Raw genomic sequence first — 22,513 nt, 5'->3', positions numbered from 1 at the left:
CTATAAATTTTGAAAATCTCTTTGGTGAGTTAAACTTAACTCAATTTCTCCCTCTAACATTGTTACATATTTTAAAATATTTACAATTTTAAACACACAAAAACATAAATGAAAGTTAATAAAAAAAGATCATACCCAACGACTCTACAAGATATAAAAATCGGGTACGATCAAATGCATTAGTGAAATGGTCAACAAAGTTATAATCTGTGTGGACCCTTTCAGTACTGATAAGTTTTCGGTCATAACAATCACGAATGAAATGCATTCGGATGTCAATATGTTTGATCTTAGAATGTTGGACCAGGTTTTTAACAATAAAAATCGTTACTTGGTTAAAAAACTTGATATGGGTGTTAAAGAAATTCGAACTGTAATCCAGCAGCTTATGTTGGATCTATATCACTTGTTAACAGCAAGGGAGGTGGAAATTTATTCTACTTCAGAGGTGGAGATGGATACGGTGACCTGCTTCATTCATTGCCATGAAATTAACCGGTTTCCCAAGAACTCACATCCTTCTGAAATTGATTTTTTGTCAAGATTGCATCCCCCATAATCACTATTGGTGTACGCGTGTAGTACCAAAGGGGAGTCTTTAGGATACCAAAGACCTAAGTGAGGCTTTCCCTTTAGATACCAAAAGATATGCTTGACAACTGTTAAGTGAGACTCTTTTGGATCACATTGATATCTTGCACACTGACAGACAGGGAATATAATGTTCGGTATGCTGGCAATGAGATATATCAGGAAGCCAATCATAAACCATTAAAGGTGTTGATCTACTGGCTTTCCCAATGGATCTGGAGCTAACACTAGTCGAGTAGCAATCGGAGTGAGGAAGGAATTGGCGCCCTTGAACCCAAACTTCTGAACAATTTCACGAACATATTTCTCTTGATGAATCAAACTCCAATCCGACTTATGTTCAACTTGAAGGCCCAAAAAGAAAGTCATTTCCCCCCCAACGAACTCTTTTCAAACCGACTTGGCATGACCTTGGCGAACTCTTTACACAGCTTATCGTATGTTGACCAAAAGATAATGTCATCAACATGTACTTGGACAAGAATCTGATCGTCCTTTACCTTCTTGAGAAAGAGTGTTTGATCAATAACACATCTTCTATAGTCGTTCTTCAAAAGATGTTCTGCTAGGGTAGCATACCAAGCACGAGGTGCTTGATGAAGGCCATAAAGAGCTTTATCAAGTCGGTAAAGATAGTTTGGACGTTCTGAATTTTCAAAACCTGGCGGTTGCTTGACGTAGATTTCTTCTTTTACTTTCCCATACAAGAAAGAAATATTTACATCCATTCGATAAACTTTGAAGTTCATGTATGAAGCATAGGACAAGAAGAGACGAATTGCCTCGAGCCTAACAACATGAGCATAAACCTCATTATAATCTAGACCTTCACTCTGAGAGAAACCTTGTACTGCCAGTCATGCTTTATTTCTTATTATCACCCCCTTATCAACCTTTTTATTTTTGAACACTGATGTGAGAAAATATATATAAATAATAATCACGAATCGCAACTAAGCTTTAAAAACCAAACAGTCTATCCTAGTTCACACAAACGGCAAGTGTACCAGTCGCGTATAGCAAAGACAAGGAAAGTCTGGATATCGAACTTGAAGACACGTGAGAACGGCTCATATTATAAACCCTAATCCAAGTCCTACCTTAATATTTAATTGATTTTATTATTTTTTATTTTATTTTAATTAATTTAACTAGCTTAACTTAACTTAACTTAACGAAACTAAACCCCAATATGTGCCCCAATAATCCCATTTAGTTTATCAGACGCCAATTCAAATATGTCTACGGCTATTTTTATTTGAGCCAAGTCTAATTTTAGATTCTTAATTTTAGCATGTAATTCTACAACACGTATTTCATGAAGTTTGAAGCACAGTGAACAACCATGGCCATCTGGTACTTGATGCCCATATTCTTGTGATCTTTTTTGTTGATCTCGGGAATGTCTCCTTGTTGAAAAGAATGAGGTAGAAGCTTCTAACAACTCCTCATGACTTGCCATAAAGGCATGAAATAATGCAGTGTGTGATTCATCAATTTAAGGATTGGAGTAGGATTAGGGATGGCAATAGGTCGGGTTTGGGTCGGGTTTAGGTATTCCCAAACCCATACCCGATTATGAAAGTCCATCCCAACCCCGTCCCAAACCCGTCGGGTTTTAGTTGGGTAATTACCCGTCGGGTTTCGGGTTTTCCCATCGGGTTTCGGGTTTCTTATCGGGTTTTGATAAAATACTCGTCGGGTATACCCAGCTCAAAACCCGCTAGGTTTCTATCAGGTTTTGACAAAATATAACTAATCGATTACAAAGAATCAAATAATTGACATAAACAAGTTCCAACAAATAATATATTTGGAATATAGTACATATATATAATATAATAAGCTATATCGGGTACATCGGGTATATAATCGGGTAAATGGGTTTATGTTATCGGGTAAACGGGTCGGGTAATCGGGTATATTAGAAATCCCAAACCCACGAAAAATTTCAAAACTAATCCCAAACCCTAATGGTTCGGGTATTACCCGTCCCATTTATGTCGGGTTTAGGATTTTCCCATCGGGTTCGGGTTTCATTGCCATCCCTAAGTAGGATGAACTATTTGCAGGTTTTTTTACCTCATGAACTTTCAGTGCTTGCTCAATAGCTTTGCCAACTACTTTTTGAATGAAGCTTGAACTGGATGTTGCTTGTTGACTTGTAGAAGTCTTGAATTATGAGTTTTGTGTTGGTTGAGCAGAAAACATCTTCACCCCATTAACATGATAAATAGTGGGATGTATTTGGCTAAGAAAAGTTGTACCGACTCCAAACCCTGTAGAGATTCCAGCATGATTCAGAGAACTTATGTGGTTGCCCAGTTTGAGTTTGTCATCCATTTCAAATGACTTGATGATGGATGCCAAATCAAATAAAGAAGTGATATGTAAATTCATTGTTCTCTTGATGGTGATCACACTACTGTTCCAGGTGTAAGGTAAGGAGTTCAACAACTTGTCATTGATTACAATTAGATCATAATCAGTGCCAGCACTCTTCATCTTGGTGATTAATGTTTCAAACCTATGAATAAGATTCCCGATAGTTTTTCCTTGTATATGGTTGAGCATATTAAATTCACCCTTCAACATGGCTTTCTTACTGTTCCTCATCTCCACATTCCCTTCAAACTTGTTAACCAGGGCATCCCATAGGCCTTTAAAGTTTGAGAAATTTCAAGTGAAAGGCACACACTTAGAACACCATAGGCCTTTTAATCTTCACTTAACATTTTTCTATCATCATCATTATAGGTCGTCACAGGTTTACGAACTGGTCCATCAGCAGTATCAGTGGTGGGAATGTGAGGACCAATTGCAATTTCTCTAAGAAGAGCATAATCAGTTATTCTTATGTAATTCTTGAAACTCCACTTGAATTAATAAAAGTTGTTATCCCACTTAAGTGGCTTTGGGGGTTTGTTGGTGGTCCCAGCCTCATTCTCGAAGATTATGAAGTTCTTTATCTCCTCGATAGTCATCATGCAAATCAAGTTTTGATCAAACTGTTCACTTAAACAGGCCAAAAGCTTTAAGTTTAAAGGAATCGAACTGAAAAGGATTCGAATCAAATAGGAAAACGAATCAAATTGGATTTCAATCGAATCGAATAGGAATTTGAATTGAATTTAAAAATCAATCTAATCGAATTGAAATTCGATTCGATTGGCTTTGAATTTCGATTCAAATGGTTTCTTAAATCTATTTGACTGGTTTGATACTCGATTTGAATGGATTGTAATTCGATCAGATCTGGTTTAAGGAAGGAACGGATTGTACTTTTGCATGTTTTTCACACTTTATCCACTTTTGGAAACTCGGTTGAAACACTTGAACACTTGTAGATCTGAAACCACTACTTTTTGAGGCTTAAACCACACAAATTCATGAACTCTAACACTTCTATAAACACACTTAAAACAACCCGAAACCTTCAAACACACTTCTTTCAATCTTGCGAACACTCTTCTAACAAAAAGTGAACCCGTAGACCCACTTAAACACTTGAATACAAGTCTTCAACACACAAACAAGACCAAAATCTAAGGTTGTGACCCAAGAACCACAACTAGTAGAGCCGAAAGCTCTGATACCAATTGTAGGTCCTAAAATGGATCAAACAACTAGTGTTCTTGGATCAATCTGAACCACTAGCTAGCGTAAATCACTCATGATTAACCAAGATCACGGATCTTGTTTGGGTTTATTATTACCCGATGTAGAAAGGTTAGAAGGGAGAGGAGAGTAGGTGAGAAGATAAGACTTGCAAAAAGGTTTCTCAAAAGGTTAGTGTATGCATGGACATGCTTCACTATTTATAGTGAAGTCATGCCATGCTACCTACTCATTATGAATGGCCCAACGGGCTCATCATTACAAGGCCTCAGGCCCAAACATACAAGTAAAGAAACTGACAAGCTAATAAACACGCATCGTGAATAGTTCAAGCAAATACAAAAGAATAATATACAAAACGGAACCCCACAATTATATATGGCTGAGACCCTAGTCGAGGATATAGCCCATACCTTGAGCAAATAATAAGTGAAATATAGTTTTTATAAAACAATGATATAGCTCAATTATTATTTCTTAGTAATGCAAAGTTTTACAATGTTTCTTCATAAAATAAGAAGCCTAAATATATATATATATATATATATATATATATATATATATATATATATATATATGTTTCTTCATGAAGAAGAAACGTAGTACATGAATGATAAACAAAAAGGGGACTAAATGTCAATATAATTTATAAAGAAATGATTATCAAGGTAAAGTTTATGCAAATAGACTAAAGGTACAAAGCTAGATTGTTGATCTAGTTATTTATAAAAGGTTATTCTCGTACTATAGGTCCGAGGTAACAATAAATCATAAATCAGTGAAACATACTGACCATAACAAAGGTGAATACATCTAAACTCTTTATAAGCGTGAAAACGCTCAAACTTTTACAACTCTTTAAACGATTAATACAAATGTTTACATAAGATTAAGTATCTCTAAAACTTCATAAACAAAGGTAATCACTGGCCCTCAGGCTATCGTATACGTTTGTTTGGATCCGTTCATATGTGGGTAGACGGTGGGCACACTGCACCACGCCTTATTACGCCTCCACCACGTTGGGTCGGACCTAAGTAATGTCCGAGAGGGGATAATCCTATGTATATTTGTAATTGCTAAGTACCCAAACGTTGTGGTGTTAGCTCAGCGGTTTCGAGTTGATTTGAGTTTGTAATATTTATTCAGACTTTCAGAACTTGGTTATTTCCTAAGCCACGATGGATTGGGTCATAAGATACTTGAGAGGATAATTAAGTTTATAAAACATCTTAGTGTCAACGTGTTTACCAACATGTGTTGCTGACGTATTTTATAAACTGTTTTATAGGCAATCAAGAATAGATTTTTGGAGATGATGGATAGTCATTAGATGATCTGATGGCTCAGTTGAAGTTTTATTATTAAAATAATTTAAATTATGGGTTTACAAGTTACTTTTGTAACAACTATCGGGTGTTTAATTCCTGACTTCTGTAATATAATAATTTTTAATCAAGACTTCTGTTTTACAACCTTAAACTCTTATATATTTACAAAACAGATACCCTCTATTGGTCACACTTCTAGGCTCTAAGTTGGGGTGTGACACTGGATCCTTACATACACTGTGGTAACACTACAATTAACTTTTCTTAGTGGTTATAAGCAATAGGCATACTACAACTATGCACTCGCTGGAGACACGTGTAGGTGAAAGTTTCCACGTCTTGTGGGTTTTTTATCCTACCAAGTGGTTATAAAACTTACAGATAGTAACTGTGTTCTAAACTATTATTGAAAATTATTTTGACTCAATCAGTATCATTTACCAGCATATAGCTGATATATTTTTAAAAGTGTTTTTCATGTTATCAAGAATAAGATGATAATCAAAGAGGTATAAGCATGAGCTATAGCCTACAGCTAATGGCTCAACTAATTTTGTAAACTTAAATCCATGTGACTTGTTTTTAAACAAGTAGTTTTGTAAATAACACGAAATGGTATTTAAATCTTAATTTATGTGAATTAATATTTTAATCAAACAAAATTTCGTTAGGTAACAAAATTTTGATAAGTTGACAAAATCGTTATCAACTGTTGGTCATGCCTTCAGGCCCCTGGCCAGGTTTGACAGTTTGGGGGATGGGAATAAAGTCTATTTAAGTCTCTCACGTCAAAGTACCCAATTCTCAACTACTACAACATTAGATGTTAGATTCAATGTGAAAATCTTAACATCTAAAGATTGGAACACGTGTTACATCGTTTCGGCCAAGTTATGCGCTCATATCTACAAGCTAAGGAGGTTGAAGTTATATGTTTATTAATACTTCTATTGTGTGATTGTATATGCAGAGAGTAAAAGAATTACCTATGTGAGTATGAAGTTTAACTGCTTTCAAGGAGCTTTGGACCGGACTTTGCTTTAATGTACTCATTGAATGATGGGACACAAGGCTAGTAATGTATAGTGTTAAGGAAGAAGAATTGTGTATATTGAACTTATGTTAATGTTATCTTCATGTATTTAAAAGAATAGCAAGGATTCAATCCTTTGAGACACCCCGATGCTCGAATATTTGGAGTATGATACTAAGATGAAAATACAATCCTCAAGACATTTTCATTTACGCATTGAATTATGTCACACCCTCAAAATCCACTAACGGAGTTTTACCGTCAGAGGGTGTGAACTAGCAGGATCGGAATCATCAGTTATAATCAAACCATAAAAACGTTTAAATGAAAATAAGTGCGGAAGCGTAAAACCATAGAAACAATGTTACGTCACGCAGGACGATTTAAAACCAATGATAACAGTTAAAAGTAAGTTTGCATAGTTAAAAGTTTTTCAAGCAATGCATGTTTCTAAACCGCGCGCCCGCCTCGGCTACCTGAGAATAACATACTAAAAGTGTCAACACAAGGTTGGTGAGTTCACAAGTTATATATAAAAATAAATCGTTTAGCGTTTGCGTTCAGCGTTACAGCGTCACAGCGTTTTGCGTTACAGCGTTTTGCGTTACAGATAGTGTTATGTCAATTATATATCGATAGGTAGCTAGTCTATACAACAAGTATTACTAAGTGTTCGACACCGAAGCTGACTCGTTTATTAAGTGCCTTGTCACCAGGTCATCCAGACCATGGTACGTGTTAGCCAAAATTACACCCGCTCGACCTCCAGTCGAGTTTAGCGTTGGGTGGGGTTTGTCAAACCCAGTAGTACTACTCAACAGTGACTCGCTGTTCCAAATATTAACCGGTTCGATGTGTAGGACTTCAATTGTTTCGTTGCCACTTAGCCTTTACAAGTGATATATAATTTATAACAAAATCTTAAATGCGTTGTCGAGTATGTTATCTCCCCCAAGTGAAAAGCGTTTGAAAACAGTTTAAATAGGGGAAAGTGAAACTCACTGTTTGCGAAGAATTTCCCAAATTAAATCACCAAGATCCGCGTCACAGAAAAACTCTCTCTAGCGTTCTAAAACAACAAAGAGATTTTTCTAAGTGTCGGAATATTATCGAGTCTCTAGACCCGGCACATAATACCTATGCACATAACATGTTTCGTGTTTCGTTTGTGAATCGTGTGACTTTAACAAGTGTATTTGTGACACATTACATGTGTAAGTAATCATATACGTGTCATGTATTCATAAAGTACATCACTAGCAATTTTTCCCCGTAAGGGCATTTTGGTCAAATCATGACAATTAACTAGCCATCATTCCCCATAAGGGCATTTTGGTCAAATTATGACAATCAATTAGCAGTTATTCCCCGCAAGGGCATTTTAGTCAAAACACGACAATTATCTTGCAATCATTCCCCTCAAGGGCAATTTGGTCAAAACACGATAATAAATTAGCAAGTATCATATTTCATGCATTTTCACAAAACTCAGCAGCTAGTTTCACCGAGACAGAAATTCTACTTAAAAGATTGTACTATTCCACCGATCATAGCATCTCAATTAATTTACCAAAAATCATCACAGAAGCATATATGTCTTAGGTTTCCAGAACATATTTTATTATATTTTTATTTCACATAGTTTTCTCACAATCATCAAATCATTACAGCAAACTCATAACAGTCAAATTCATGCGCAACAGAATGTTATTTGCAATTCCCGTTAAACGGAAAATCCAATAAATGCAAGACCACTTGGGTTAGGTTCCTAACTCAATGAGTCAACTTCCAGAAGTGGAACCAACCCAATTGGTCTCGTAGTTCATGAGATATAACATTTACAAAACAACCTAACAGCAGGTCTAACAGCTCAGCTTTGCACAACGTTTTTGTAAAATCATAAAAGTTAACTTCTACTTGTCCAAAAATTACAAGTTTATATTCTTTAGAAACTAGACTCAACCTAGTTTACTGTAGTATTAATAATCTCAACCAATTTTCATGTTTACACTTCGTTACAGTCACTTAAACATCAAATACACATTCTGTCCAGAAACTGTTTGCATCCAAACTCAACATAATAACAATCTATGAACTATCATGCATTCATATAACCCTCTAGACTCCATAAACACCATCCATGCACATCAATTACATATTACATACTTGATTAGGGTTTGTGTTTGAACTCAAATCAAAGACACAACAATTTACATGCAACAAGATTCAATCTAGTTATCAAATCATCATCCAAATAACAACAATCATAATAACTATACACACACACCAAAATCGGCTGCTAGGGTTTACAATTAACCCAACAAACATCAAAATCAATTAACAAGGATGTGAAGGATGATCAATTATACCTTCCTAGCACCTAGTTCTTCAATCAAACACTTGATTTGATGGTTGAATGTGAGTGTATAGTGGACGGCAGCCGTGAGGGAGGGGGTATGGGGTTCCGATCGGTGTGTGGGAAAAAAGAAAATAGGTTAGGGTTTACTTATTAGTGATATATTTATAATAATAATAAGTTACACTCAAGTCCCTCCACTTCTAAGTATTACTTTTCTAGCCTAACTAACTTGTTTACATCTTGAGTTAACGTTTATAACCATGTTATCACATAACACATAAGTCTAACACATAATTATCACATAATTATTGTTTTGACGTTTTTCGTTTACTCACCAATCGTTAGCGTCAACTCGTTTGCGTTTCGGTGCAATTCCCGAAAGACTACACATGTAGTAAGTGTTAAGCGTCATTTAAACCCTAGTTTAAATGTAATGAAGTGTGCGTTATAGATTCAATGATCTTAAGTTTGAATTGACGGAGTTGAGTTAACGGAGTTAACCTGAAATTGACGATTGTCACAAATTATGTAATAATATATTTTAAGTAGATCAAGAATTACACTAAAATAGGAGAGGAATGTTGACATTTTAGTGTTATCGAGCTATTTTTTGTAACCAGATAAGAATTCATAATCAAACATTTAATCATTGCCCATAGTCTATTGGTCTAGTGGTATGGTGTCATCGATCCTCACAAAGATGACGTTGTGGGTTCAAATCCTTACCGATGCGAAGCATTTTGCTGTTAAAATAGAACATTCAATCATTAATTGTCTTCATGCGTATTGAACATGATGAAAGTCTGAAACTTTGCTCATTTCAAAGATCCAAATTCTGTCCATGTGGTTTGTTTTCTCCATCATCATTATCATATGCATGTGTTCTTAATGAATCACTAAAAACCACCCTCTATTGTCTAACCGGTTATCACCAACACCCCATATGCCACTAAAATGTAAATAAAGCTTTAAAAATAAAAATCACAAATCTAAATCAATGAATATGAAAACATATCACCTATGCCAAAGATGCTAATCATCACCAATTGCGTCATTTGATTCATTTCAAACGCTTGTTGATCAATCTAATAAAAAAACACAAAACAAAGGTTAAATTACCAAAATGCCCATCAAACAAGTGATGCAATTTATGATTTAACAGATGAATGAATATTAACAATATTTTAGGTGAAGAAAAAAATTTATACCTAAATATTTTTAATAATATTGGCCTCCATAAAAGTTTTTCACATTATTTGTAGTTCTAGATCAGGATAACCAGCTCGTACTTTATGCCTATCGAATAGATATTGAAGAGCTTCCACATACTGACGATGTACTTCTGAAACCTACCATAAAAATGTAAAAGCAAACTGGAATTACATATTATAACTACTCGTGAAGCTATTGTACACTATATTGAACTAGGATGCATTTTATGGTACAGTGCTTCGATCTCATGCTTCAAGTGTTGGAAAATGTAGTAAAAATAAGTTCTTTCACCAACTTTAGATACAAATAGTTTTATGCTTAGGTTAATACCAAGAAACTTGTAGCCTAGTGATACTAATTAGGTATGTGAAAATGTGTTGGTCACCAAGTGGTTGAGGGTTATGGTCCCATCGTGGACAAATGTGTAGATTTAGGAGTAGGTTTGTGAGTTAGTAGGTCTAAAAAATATTGTTAATATAACTATTATTTAATGGTTTTACGATCTCTTGGTAGAAAGTTTCGCAATGAGTTAGAATCAGGGCCGGACCGTTAGCTATAGCAACCAAAGCTAGGTTAACTCCTATTAACTCCTATTCGGGTAGTTAAGAAAAATATAAGTTATGTATATATTAAGTATTCCTATTAGATTAAACATATTGTTGTTGTGGTCTAGTGGTTAACTCCCAATTTTCATTTCCAATGGCCCAAGTTCCATTCTAATGGAGAGCTCTACCACTTAGTTTTATTTCCATTGTTTTATTTCTACAATCAGTTTTTGATGCAGCCAACAAATTAATTAAAATCAACTTTTGGTGAAATTAAATAATAATTGATTCGAACGAATAGGGCATATGCGTGACAAGATCTGAATTATAGTGTAACATTACATGATAACTCATCAGTTAAAAATTTTCTTTGTTCTTTATGCGATTTGATTTTTATAGCTTAATTGCATCATTTTTATTCATAGTTCTCCTTAAGTTTCAACATAATCAAACACTAGTGTAGAATTAAAAATATAGGAAAGAGCCTCATATTTTTACTTCGCTTTAGGCCTCTAAAATAGTTGGGCCGGCACTGATTAGAAGGGTTCAAGATGGACCTTGTTGCACATAGGAGGATTGTAGAATCCTCCTATATATGTGATATCATTGTACTATGGATGCTCAAAAAAGGTGTCTTCAAAATGAAATAGTTGTAAGAAATTAAGTGAGAACTTGACGCATTGTAGGGGTTAAAAGGGTGTGAAGCACGCATTGTGACCATGAGCGCTTAGTGTAATGTGATGTTTTCAAGGGCGATTATTATCATAGTGAGATGACTCAGTTATTGCTGATGTCGATTTCTTCCGGTAGATTTACTGTTGTTGGTAACAGTTCATGGTAGTTATTGCTGATGACACAGCCGTTGCTGACGGAGTTCCTATTGATGCCTTGCTTGGTGATGAGGGCAATTAGTGGTGACACCTTAGTTGATGCTAATGGGCAACATCAGCTCAGCTGCTTCTGATGGGTAGTAATTTCAAAAACACTCTCAGCCCATAAGGTTAAACTAGTTTTAATCAGTTTGTAACTAATGATTAAGTGATTTAACTGTAAAAGGTATAACACAATCTAATTCATATCATTAGTACAGGTAAATTATTTTGAAGGTTTTCTTTTGATTGAACTATTAAACACATCACATGATTTTTCCAGCAACAAAGACATACTTTTTTTGGCTTAAATTTCGGCTCGATGATTATCGCCATTAGTACAATGAACAACTCTTGTTGTTACACCGTAGGACTGTAGGAGACAGCATGTTATTCAGTGTAACGTGAAGCCTTTTTAAGAGAATATTGTCTATATATATGTATCCTTAACAAATCTGCTTCTACCCTTCTATGCATTATATTTATTTCAATTGTAACCATATTGTAAATTCCTTTTGTATTGTACTCCGTATTTGTTTTCTTTTTTATATTTAATGTTTATAACTATATTAACCATGCCCTCCTACATCAAATACATTTCGAAAATAACTTGAATGTATACCTCTTCCATAGAGGGTGATGAATTTTTCTTGAAATGTATTGGTTTACCGACCACCATAAGAATTGGTCGCCGAAAGGGTATAAAAGACCTGTACGTAGTTGAACAGCGTCACTAATAATAAGATGCTTAATTTTCAAATGTAGAATGATAAGGATTAGGTATACCAGGAGGCGCCCCAGTAGACGATAGGCGCAAACCCTAGAGAGTTTCAAGAAGAACTTCCCTCGCGGCTTCCACCATTTGTATACATAAGACTGCAATGTTTACCAATATAATATAAACAATCGAACCAACTAAAAACCGGTGGTTTGGTTATTACTTTGACAGTAAATGATTTTAGTAGTTCGATTAAGAACCATACTCTCCCCCCATCAAAACTCATATTATTATTTTCAAAATGTTACACCTTAATTATCAACACCCGAATACCTGGCCAAAGGCGAAAACAGGAACCACAGGTGAATTGGTCTCCATTGCAAGGCGTATGAATCCTCTTCTCGCCTTAACAAACGCAACCTATAGAGGCAACCCTTCTCACATTAATAGAAAACAAGAGTTTGATCACCTTATAAGCGTTAAATTGCAATAACTAATAACTTCCACGACGTACAATCTTAAGTTCAATAAGAGGCTTTCGAGTCGTGTGAAACTGATATATATCAAACCTCATAATCAGGCTTCATGTGAAATGCTTCTTGTACTCCACCAGGTATTACTATGCAGCTACACCCAGATTTTAAAAGAGACAAAAAGTTTGTCCTGTTAACTGAAGACACTCCCAACCATGTCCAAACATGCCTCATGATAGGTGTGTAAAACATCTGGTCAATTACAATATCATTCATATATTTCATTTAATACAAATGATATCTAGTATAAGTGGATAACACGTCTTACAGCGCTACTTGCGAGAATCTTGATTTTTGTAATAGGAAAATAATGTGCAAGATCTAATAATATCCCAGCTCCAAGTGGCCAAACTGAATGTGGATCGTACCCGAAAACTGTTAATAAAATAGTCGCTAATGTTGTGAGCGAAATAAAATGATGGCTACTTTTGGGATGAAAAACTGAAGGGAAATAATTACCATAAGCCTGATCAGAACTGAAAGCTTTGATATCCTCAACATATACTCTAGCTGGAAAATAACCAGCCGCATTCTTATATATGTGCCTGTAATTAAAAAGATTAAATTGTTAATTAGCTAGTACCTCAAAGTGCCTAGTGAACATTATTATTGGAATATAGTATTAGGGTGTTAATGGCGATCACACCTGATCTATTTCTATATATTGTAATCACTATTGAATATTTGAATGAGCCTAGGAAGGCTTTGATACCATGCAAGATGGTAAAAGACTTCATTAATTTGTTTCGTTGAATAATGATTACAATACATAAAAATAGATTGGGTTCGTGGGTTCGACACTAAAACCCTAATACAATATTCTAATAATATGAACTTATTTTTAATATATAAAATAGTAAAATACGACTATGGTTCAAATTTGGGAAAGCTGGAAACTAATCACCTGGCAAAAGCTAGGCCCCATTTGTTGTTCTTGTTAATTGGGATGATTACAAGCACAACAAGGATTAACAAGACCCTAATAACAAATTAGAAAGTGAAGATGAAAAGCACATCGAATTCTTTTAGAGATTTAGCATTGTTCTTTAACCTGCCGAGAACCTGTTACACCACCTCTATTTGAATTAGAGAGGTGATGGGACAGCATTTTAAAATCACACATATTTCAAAATTTATGTCTTGTTAAAACTTAAAATTATAAATTAGCTATAGATCCGTATATATTATTTTAAACTAATTATTTTTAAGTTATTTATAATGTTATCTGGTTTTTGAAATTGGTCCGCGCACAAACGACCCTTATGACAACTATCGCGGTTATGAAAAACATCGTGATTTAGAAGAGATGGTTAAAGACCCACTCACATTAAGGATTTGAAAAAAGGAAGGAATAATAACGAAGTCACGACGGAAAACATCACAAAATGAAGAGTGCCAAGCCACATTATCATTGCAAGGAATTCTTGGATTGGTGGCCCTTGAATTCCTGTGAACTCTGCCGGCGTTGGTTCCGTTGATGATGGCGGTGATTGCCGGATCATCAAGGAAATTGGCGGGTAAACAATGCCAAAATTTTTGGGAGGTCTCTTTCAACAATAAGTTTCTTGAAATACAAAGTTTGTAAGGATTTGACAAATAGATTTTTCTAAAATGACAAGTTTCTACTTTCTAAACTTGAAACTTTCTAAAAACAGAAATCTGAAAATGGCCTTCTTAATTTTCTTGAAAAGTTAAGGATTTTGGGATTTGATAAAAAAAAAGAATTTTCGTTTGAGATTGAGTTTGAAAAATGTTTATTGGCTTATTGGTGCTTTCAAAAAGCCAATAAGTTAAAATGTGTTTGACAATCACAAAAATCTTTTTTATTTTAGCTTTTTAAAAGGATTAAAAAGCAATTTTTCAAAAGCCTCAAATCCTGACTTTTCAAAATAGCTTTTTGAATAAGCTAATAAGTCAATAAGGATTTTTTAAACTCTAATGCTCAAAGTTAGATTGAATGAAAAGGTTCCTGCATTAAAAACAAAAAACATTGCAACTCAAAATCATTGCAAAGTGGGTCATTGGAAATAAAATTATCTTCCAATATGTGTTACAAGTGACCAATTTCTTTTCATTATTTATTTTTACACCAAACAAGAAATGCTTTTAGAATAAAACAAGACATCGAATCAGTCGTGGTTCATTAATCAGGATGGATTTAAGAACAAGATGACATCATAGATAATATAAAGACTATTTCAGTATGGGTATAACATTATAATAATAAATAAATTATAAAGCATGCTAAATTTTAAAGGAACATAAAATTGAAATCTGATTCGCTTCGATAACGAAGTTCACACACAAATAGCTTAAACTTTAAAGAGACATAACCGTCTAACTAGGTCCATGGTCCCCTCGTGTCATAAAATCATTGTAAACAAGTCTTGGACCAATATTAGTTGTAAATAAATTGCATTTATAAATTATCTTTGGGGGTGAAAATTTTTCCTTTTGGTAGTCGTCACCTTGACTAGGGTGCGTGTTTATGAGGCTAACACATTTTTTTTTCAACGATTGTATATTATAAACAAAGATAATCGAATCTAGCTAGTGAATAGTAAACTGTATGAAACAAGAGTACCGTTAAACCTTACTTGCACCCAAAACATGGATTAACTAAGAATGATTAGCATAATGAAAAATAAAACCAATTATTTCACTCCAAATAATAGGTTTCTTTCGTGATTTATTCTTCACCCACATAAAGGATATCTTGATATCTCCAATTGATTTGTGTAGAAACAAGTTGATTATTGAATACTTTATGGTTTCGGGTTCGCCAAATACACCACAAGGTGGTAACTGGTAAGTATAACCAATGTTTTAAAAACCGGTTTAAACCGTCCGGTTGAACCGGATTTCGGTTAACAGGCTAGTATTTTGTACCCGGTATATTCGAGCGGTTTTAAGGATCATCAAACCGGCCGGTTTTCATAAAAAAACCGGTTCATACCGTTAAACCAGTTTAAAGGCCCATAGGATTTTTATGTATTTCAGGCCCATTTTTTTTTACAATCACCATTAACCTAGCATAACATTACAGAACGATATTTCACTTTGATTTCTCACCACTCAAAGGAATAGCCTCACCACCGGACGGTTCATTCTGGTAAGAAACTTGTTGACCATGATCCTTCATTTGACCATGATTGCATCCATGTCACAAAGATGATGATGATGATGATGATGATTATTATTATTATTATTATTATTATTATTATTATTATTATTATTATTATTTATGATGTGTGTTAATGGTTTAAAATGGGTTATTTTAATAATCTTGCATCTATTGAGATTCATAGTTGATTATATTTGATTTTATTTATCATCTTAATATAGTAGTTAATTGATTACACATGGTGAATATCGTCTTCTAAGCGATCGTGAAGTCGATGCATACAATACTTCGATGGCATAAACCTATTGCACGCCTTTATTTAAAAAAACTTTGTTTTAAAATCAAGTGCTTTGATATTGTGTTTTGAATATGTGGATTAACTTTTGGATGATATTTTATATGGAATCATGTATTTTTTTTGTTTTTTTAGCTAAAGTTGCATTTATATGAATCTATAGCATAAACTATACAACCCGGTTGAATCTCCCGGTACAACCCGGTTCAACCGGTTGTATCGTTTTTTAGTCGAATCCGGTATGCATAAAATACCGGTTTTTAAAACATTGAGTATAACTGCTTGAGTCTCTTTCTTCTTTTCTTTGGTGCCATGGACCTGTTTATGTAGCATGAGTAATTCTCTAATAGATGGAATATTGAGCGGGGGTAAATTACGCCATTAGGATAACACATAACTCTCTAATATTGTTTAAACCGCCAACAAGAAGCATCATTTTACATACATTGATATCATAATATTAACGGCCCTTAGGTATTTTGTGTTTTTTAAGTAGTGTTATTAATATTAATGCATGAACGGCTTAATACTTATAAAGTACTTCGATATAAGATCATTTTATTAAAGAAGTGCACATTATCACTAGCCTTTTCAAGTTTAGTTTTCTAGAATTTTTTTTTATATAGTATTGATTTTTCTTTAATTTAGTTTTGGATAACTATTTCTTATGAAGCAATAATCAATATCACATGGAATAATTATACTATTTTATATAGTATTGATTTTTCTTTAACGGGTGTGCAGGTGGGCCCGGTGGGGTGGACTGTATTGAGTTATCATCTACTATAGTAGGAGTTGGGTTCTCATCATAAAAAGTGGGCCGACATCTGTATTTGATTGCTTAGGACACTTATCACATATAACCAATTTCCTAAGGACCTCATAGCCAGAGTAGGGGTCAACCTCTTTAGAGAGACTAGTGTTATAAAAAACGTTGATGTGTTGTTATATTTGTATCAAAAAATGAGTGACGTTATATACTTTTAAATTAGCGTTAATACATATAACGAAGTTGGCTATCACAATTTAACAAATCGGATGCCTTTGTCAAGCCTCCTAGCTATGTCCACTTGCGATTTTCTTTTAACGACCAACAAACAGAAAATTGCCTAGGTACTCCGTACGGAGTGATCCAATGACAAAAGACCACCATCAGTTGGCCCAACCCAGCCGTATGTAGCCCTTAAGTGCCTCCAAGTTATCTTCATTTTTGGGGAAAACCACCCGCCTGAAGGCCCACTTATGGTAAAACCCGGACGTCCTTAGGATCGAACCGGAGATCACAATGACCCTGATCTTCATTGACCCACCCATACCCTCCCAAAATGTTATATGTGAGAATCGAACTTGAGTCTCCATTAAAAAATCCAGGTTTCATACCATTTACGATTAACCTCTCGACCCTCCAAAAAATATATTCCAAACCCATTTGCTTATTAAATTAACATGTTCCCTCAACCCACTTACCTACTGAATCAATTCTTTTCCATTAAGCCTAATTTAAGTTCTAATAAAGATGATATGCTTGGTGGAATGTGAGAAAGGAGATACTGATTTATGTGAGACGGGAAAATTGAAGGTGCATATTATAGTTTTATTATAAAATTTCAAGATTACTCAAATGTTTTTGACAACTTTTCAAGCTAAATGTGTGTGATTATCAAAAAATGTAATATAAAAGGTTTTATCGTTTTTTAATATGCCTCATCGGCTCATATTTTTAAATTTGTTACTTTTAATTATATCTGTGGGTTTTTTTCCCGTTTGTATATGTATAAATAATAGAGTGTTTCCTAATGTTAAAGATATCAATATGATGTTATATATATCATAGTGTATCTTTTAAAATGTTTATTATAGTAAAAATTTAAAAGATATCTTATCAGTTATCACTGCACACTTTCATCGATGCATAACCCGACTAAAGCTTCCCATATGGGCCACACAGGCCACGTAAATAATTCACCTTTTCCCATTCATTTCCTAGATACTTTTATTTGAGTTTTCATCAATAAAATTTGTTAAACTCATTAAAAATGATATACTTTAGCTCAAAACAGCTTATAATTATTTAAACATTTCAAATAATCGAATTCTATTCTAAAATATTTAGGTGTAAAGACAACAATATCTTAATCAAGTGTCTAATTACCAACCCTACTCGCATTACTTTTACTTGACGCCGTCTAACTCGATTTACATGTAGGTGAGAATGGTGTGTCAAAAGTGAAAAATCCAAATAAATTAGTCTTACTTTTAGATATTTGAGTAGTTATAAAAGCATATATTAAATATTACATTTATATAAAAGAGAGGGTGCATTTTCTTTTTTCTTTTTTTTTGAACGGCAAATTAGGATCACTCACAGACCACTGGAGTATCATCGTGTCACCAGCAGAACCACGCGATCATATCCATCTCCACTAGGCAATAATGCCCAACCACCAATTTAGGAAGAAACCCAATAAATCTTGGGAAAACTCCCTTGTGGGATTCGAACCCAGGACCTTATGGTCCCTAAGTCTTATCCCACCATCATGATGCCACTAGACTATAAAGCAATGAACAGAGAGTGCATTTTCTAAATCTGTTTTACCAACCCTATGACTTAGAGAATTTTTTATAATAAGAAATGTAAGTATGCACAGTCACGAGTGAAGTTGATGAGAGTAATCTTTTGGGGTTTAGTGACAAACATGTGGCACAGATTCTAATTACCACAAAAGAACACAAATTTTTAGAAAGAAAAGTGAATGAAAGATTAAAAAAAGGTATATATAAAAATTATCTAAGTTGGAATAAAAGGTAATAACCACTTTAATGATTTTATACTTAAATTATATTCGAAAAATAAAAATATGAGACTTTATAAAACAAATGTGTGAAATTTCAAACCTAAGTGTTCCATAGTGTCGTCTAGAAAAAACTAGAGAAAAAAACTTAATTTATATCCTTATTAACCTATTTTGCAAACAAGACATGTAGTGTTATGAATCGCTACATCTACACTCCTTAGGTTTCTATACAAGGGATCTTGTTAATTAACAAACGCCATACAAACCAAACGACATTCTAAGGCACCTAAATGACCCGTTTAAAAGCTTGTAAATGCACCCATGATTATCTCTCAACTAAATATCCGCAAATAATTGACTAAAAAAGACCCAGAATAATCTTCAATCTAGTTCCAACTATCCATGTGATATGAGGGTATAAGCGTAACATTCGCCAATTTTAGGGTGTGACAATAAGCCCTTCCATTTTCAATTTCAAGTTTCAAATCTGAATCCATGTTCAATTTCAAGTTTCAAATTCTTCAGATTTGATTCCCTTTCTCGCATTCCTCTTTTCACTTCCATGATAGAATCACCTACTTTTCTTATTCCTTGTTGGACACCTTTGAGAGACCATACTTTTCTTGTTGGGTTCAAAGAGAGTAGATATGTGGGTACTGGGTATTTTCTTTAAGAACAACATTTCTAGCCATTTGTCGTTTTAAAATGAAGTTTTGTTCCCGTAACCAAGCATCCTTTTTGCAAGAAACCTTCTAAAGAAAAACCAAACTCATCAAAGTAGTCAATAATACTATCTAAGGTAGGTTGCGTATCGCTTTGATGCAACACTAGGGTATAGGCCCGTGTTACACACGGGTGGAAAAATATGTTAACAAACATAATAAATTTAAACAGTAAATTCAAGCAACACAAAATTTCTTCAACTTTCGGACCAAAACGTTAACCATTTACAATATCTAGATATTAAAAGTTTTAAGTTACACTAAGTTAGTGTACATCAAACTACCAAAAAAACATCAACAAAATATCTAAACATGTTTTTTCATATTAAACCACCATCAACTTCTTCAAATATTCAAACAAAAGAAACTCATTTTGTTTCACCACCTGAAAATTAAAAAAAAAACACAATATCATTCAAATTAAATATACCATTAAAATAATAGCATGTTTAATAATGAAATCCCGTGTTACACACAGATGAAAGTTCTAATAAATGTAAAAAAATATTACATGTAATACGTAAATTGAGATATATTGTATAATGATTTTTATTTATGACATTTATAATACATTTTTGATATACACTATTAATTATAAATTATAATTTGCAAACAAAACCTTGGTGTTTGATTTATTTTAAAACAAAACATTCATACCGATATTATTATGCATTTTATGTGTATAAAAATGATTTTTAGAACAAAATGCTGTCACATATTAAAAATGTGTTTTTTATAACGTTGGAAGAATTGGAAACGAAGACTCAAACAATAATGTAAAATTTCAATATCTTTCAGTGGCTAGTAACCTGTGTATCATACGCGTGAAAATTGTATACAAATATATATAGCGACAATAATAATAATAATAATAATAATAATAATAATAATAATAATAAATTGATAGTATTATATTTATAAGAATAAATAATTTTACATTCATTAGAAGGTTTTACATTGTTGTTTTCATTCAACATGGTAAAACTTTCAACTTCTATTGTAATCAGCTTCCAATAAAATTATAAAAGAGTTAAGTCAAATAATAATTTGAAATATAAAAAACATAATTAAGAGTTTAGGAACTTACATTGTAGAAGATTTGAATGGAATAAGAGTCATATGATTATGGAGAATGCTTATGTGGGTGGAGATTATATAGTAAGATGTGAAGATAATTATGTTTGTTAAAATTTATATGTTTAGAAACATTTTAATTATACACATTATATATTATAAAGCCTATATATAAAATATAAATAGAATATTCCGGATTGTATGTTTGTAACCTCCAAAAATAAAACAAACAATTATAATGTGCCTTGTATAATAAGTTTAACAGTTTTCATGTATAAGGTTTTTAATAAATAAGTTTATAATTTCATAAATATATAGTGAATATTCCGGAATCATATAATTAAAATCTCTGAGAATTAAGCAAAAAATAAATAATATGAATAACAGCATAAATAATATTTCTTTGATTATCGTTTTTATAGTCAAAGCTTTTAATATAACTTGAATTTCAAATTATGTAAAAATTTATTATGTATATCAACAAAATTACAAAAGATTTAAACTTCTAATTATAACTGATTACATTTAATTTACAGTCAAACAATAAATTAGATTTGCAATTATTATAAAAATTGATTAAAAAAATAAAATTCCGGAGTACTTTAATTCTTTCCATATTGATTAAAATAAAAATTAGACTTGCAACTATTATTTGAAATTTTTTTGGGATTCGAATACAAAAAGGAAATAATTTGATGACTTGGAGTTCTTCAATTCTTTCAAAATAAGACAGGTTTTAGTATCAGAAATATTAGTTATCTGAATTTAGTCATTTTTACTAAGTGATGGTTGATGTTTAAGAGAGATAGTAATATCTTTTGACCATTGGACATCTAAAAATACTATTAAAACATTACAATTATCTATATGACAATTAAATGTAATTAAAGGCCAATATTATATATGAATTAAATAATTTTAAAACAAATTTATTAAATAAATTATAATTAAAAAAAAGAGAAATCGAAGTTTCAGATTTAGGATACAAAAGAATCAGAAATTTGCCGGAAATATAATCAGAAATAGGTAATTTTTTGTGCAACATATGACGTGAAATTACCTTGTTCAGATTTAGGAAACAAAAGAATCAGAAATTGGCCTGAAAAATGATCAGAAATACGTAATTTTTTGTGCAACATGTGACGGGAAATTACCTTGAATATATTGACCGGAAAACAATTCGATATTCAATCTTGTCTGATCAACCATTAATTGAACGAACAAATCCTTATTGAATCGCCTCTGATGAACAATCAATTGAACGAACACGACGGTATTGAAGAAATCCATGAACATTGAACTGAAGGAATTCAAAGTAGATTAATCAATTGTTGTTAGATATTGTAAATGTCGGATATGAGCGGCAGAAAATTAGAGTTCATATGTTTTTGAGGTTATTTGAGATAATAATGAGTTTAGGAATTGGGTGTGGATTATGACTCTTTGGACTGGGTTTAATGTTTTGTAATTTATGTTGAATAAAATAAAAGATAAATATGTGAAAAATCAATATGGAAACATGGTGAGTTAGATGCGTAGGTAGGCATCCTAGTTGATTACCATGCGGATAATTATAATGTTTTAATAGTATTGTTAGATGCCGTAAGGTCAAAGGATATGACTATCTCTCTTAAACATCCACTATCACTTAGTAAAAATGACTAAATTTAGATAACTTAGATTTCTGATACCAA

The 22,513-nt window shown here is 33.0% G+C and overlaps 1 pseudogene; it reads right to left on the bottom strand.

The window, feature by feature from the left end:
* Positions 1 to 10,179: 10,179 nt before the first annotated feature.
* On the bottom strand, positions 10,180 to 14,311 carry LOC143546851 (diacylglycerol O-acyltransferase 2D-like; annotated as a pseudogene).
* Between the last annotated feature and the right edge of the window lie 8,202 nt (positions 14,312 to 22,513).

The sequence above is a fragment of the Bidens hawaiensis genome, unplaced genomic scaffold (genome assembly GCF_021521415.1).
Source record: "Bidens hawaiensis isolate Kalapana, Puna unplaced genomic scaffold, B.hawaiensis_p1.1 tig00014471_1, whole genome shotgun sequence".
Lineage (NCBI taxonomy): Eukaryota > Viridiplantae > Streptophyta > Magnoliopsida > Asterales > Asteraceae > Bidens > Bidens hawaiensis.
Note: the sequence above shows the minus strand (reverse complement) of the source record. Positions and strands in the feature narration are given on the sequence as shown.